At 47.8% G+C, this 2,786-nt stretch overlaps 1 non-coding gene across 1 annotated transcript; it reads left to right on the forward strand.

The window, feature by feature from the left end:
- Window positions 1-965: 965 nt before the first annotated feature.
- Window positions 966-1,038, forward strand: TRNAK-CUU (transfer RNA lysine (anticodon CUU)). The gene has a single exon. It is a non-coding gene; the product is annotated as a tRNA-Lys (tRNA).
- Window positions 1,039-2,786: the final 1,748 nt, after the last annotated feature.

The raw sequence follows: 2,786 nt of genomic DNA on the forward strand, positions 1-2,786 counted from the left end.
CGCAATGTAATTTCACTCTGGCATGTTAAAGGAAAGCAACAGAGCCACTGAAACAACCAGTGATATCAATTTTAAAACCAGACAGAGTGCAATCTGAGCAAACTCGGGGGAATGGGGGAATACTTAGAGTTGCTTTATATTTACTTTATTTTTTTTAAAAGGGTTGTTGTGAATAGCAAAGATGTACAACTCAAGGTGAAACAACACGCTATCTTGGAAAAATATAGGGTTTCCAAACCAAGACTTTGCTGCTGTAACATAAACATGGGGATTTGCAAGGATGAACTAGCGGGTGAGAATGGAGTGTTTATTTCCTCTGACATCCACTGATTCTCCCCCATAAATGACTCATCTTTTTTTGGCCTCAGAACATGGCAGTGGGGTGGAGATAGGTTAAAACTAGCACGCACAAAATGTTTCTGCCATTATGTCCCTTTAGGATTCCTTTGGGTTTGGCCAGCTTTGCACTCTGCCAAACCTGCCCACATTCTCAATTAACCCTGCAGCCACAGAGACGTTTGCCTCCACACATTTGCTAAATGGATAGAGGGAGATCAGGGTTATGTCTACTTAGCTCAGCATTTGATACTAGTGGACATCCCACCGGTCAATTTCGATTTCTCCCATTTTTCCAATCTCAAATCCAGTTTCCCCACATTTCTGCATCAATTTGCAGTTGCTTCATTTCATTTTAAAAGGTTTCATGGGCATTAGTCAGAAACACAGGATTATATCCAACGCTAGTCCGATTAGTCCCACTGAATTGAACAGACATGGCTAAATTTGGTTCATCGATTTAAATGGGTCTGCTCTGAGTCCAATTTAGTTGGTGACATCCCTTACATTAATCCTACCACAAACATTTCTGAGAGCTGTTTTCTTTAATAGCATGCATCCCCCCCCCCTAAAAAAAGTCATTTTCACCAATATATCCTGAATGTGTAAGAACAAGGGCAACTAAGGAAGCTGGGGTAGCTCAGTCGGTTGAGCATGAGACTCTTAATCTCAGGGTCGTGGGTTCGAGTCCCACATTGAGCAAAAGATTCCTGCATTGCAGGGGGTTGGACTGGATGACCCTTGCAGTCCCTTCCAGGTCTACAATACTATGATTCAATGACCAAGGCTGTTTATATGGGGCATCATGAAAGGAGACCACATTGCTAGTCCTTCTGGCTGCAGTTCCATAGCCACGGAAACATCCCTACCAAGGCTGGTGCTCCACTGGTTGCTACCCTACTGGGTCTTCTTTGGGAACACAGGAAATCATTGGTCCATCTAGCTCAGCATTGCCTACACTGACTGGCAGCAGCTCTTTGGGGTTTCGGGAAGGGAGCCTTTTCCAGGCCCACCTGGAGATGCTGCTGGGGATTGAACTTGGGACCTTCTGCATGCAAAGCAGATGCTCTGCCATGGAGCTGTTCCCTTTGATCCCCCTAAGCTGCAATAATGATGATGATGATGATGAAAACATTTGTGCTGGGCTGAGGATTGGGGCAGGTATGTCTGTCTGCACCCTGCACTGTCAGTCTCCACCAGCTTCTGCCTGATAAATGACATCAGTATTGCTCCATTAGTGCAGGATTGCTGCTGGCAGGAGCCCGCGGGAAGTCCAAAACTGGGGCATTCCAGGCACAGGAAGGGGAGGAGTGGGGTCCCACTGCTAGCATGGCTGGTGCAGTGATTTGCCTGGCTCCCTGCCCGCCTTTCACTCAGTCTGGTGTGAGTGATGGGCCTGTACAGGTAAAAAGGTAAAGGACCACTGGACGCTCAATTCCAGTCCAAGGCGCTCATCTCGCTTTTGTGCCGAGAGAGCCAGCATTTGTCTGCAGACAGCTTTCCGGGTCATGTGTCCAGCAGGACTAAACCACTTCTGGTGCAATAGGACACCATGACAGAAGTCAGAGTGCATGGAAATGCAATTTACCTTCTCGCCACAGCGGTAACTATTTATCTACTTGCGCTGGTGTTCTTTTGAACTGCTAGGTTGGCAGGAGCTGGGACAGAGGAACGGGAGCTCGCTCCATCATGGGAATTCGAACCACCGGCCTTCTGAGTGACCTTCTGTAGTGGCAGCATGAGCCCTGCCTCTCCATCATGTCCTCCTGCTGCCTGCCTGGAGTTTGGATTCTCCTGTTGGTTCCCTTCCAGCCCTTCTGGCTTCCCAGAAGCACCACTGCTTTCACCCAGGAGCAGGGATTAATCCTACGAGAATGGGGGAGGGGGAGTTTGCGCTTCCCTCTCACGGAGAGATTGCATATTAATTCTCTCTAATGCTTCTCAGCCATGGAGGCAAAATGCGGGGGGGGGGCTGACCTCAGCTATTTATATAAAAAAAACCTTCAATCTCCTCTCAGCATCTGCTGGGGGGGAGGATTACCCTAGCCAATGGGCAGCCCCATCCTTCTCTCCTATAACAAGATCCCTTTGGGGCTGATGACACTCCTGTGTGGTCTGTTTTCTCCTTCCTTGAATCCTCGCTGCCCATCAACACGCTTTAAATTTACAAAGCAAGAGGCACAGTCAGGATCTTTTAAGGCAGAGCTTATCTGTACTGACCAAGAGATGCTCAGTCTGCTGAAGAACATGAAAGTCAGAATGAGGCCTATATAGTCCAGCATATTTTATTCTTTTTGCAAGGAGCCAGTCAGTACTAGGTCATCCTGCACATCTAGGCCAGTGGTCCATCAGACAACCTCAATCTTCTTCTTCCTGCACGGTTTGCAAGCAGCGGTGGAAACAATGAAAAATATCTGAGTTCTACAGGGCCGGCCCTACCATGAGGCAGA

This window comes from Zootoca vivipara, chromosome 6 (genome assembly GCF_963506605.1).
Source record: "Zootoca vivipara chromosome 6, rZooViv1.1, whole genome shotgun sequence".
In the NCBI taxonomy this organism is placed as follows: domain Eukaryota; kingdom Metazoa; phylum Chordata; class Lepidosauria; order Squamata; family Lacertidae; genus Zootoca; species Zootoca vivipara.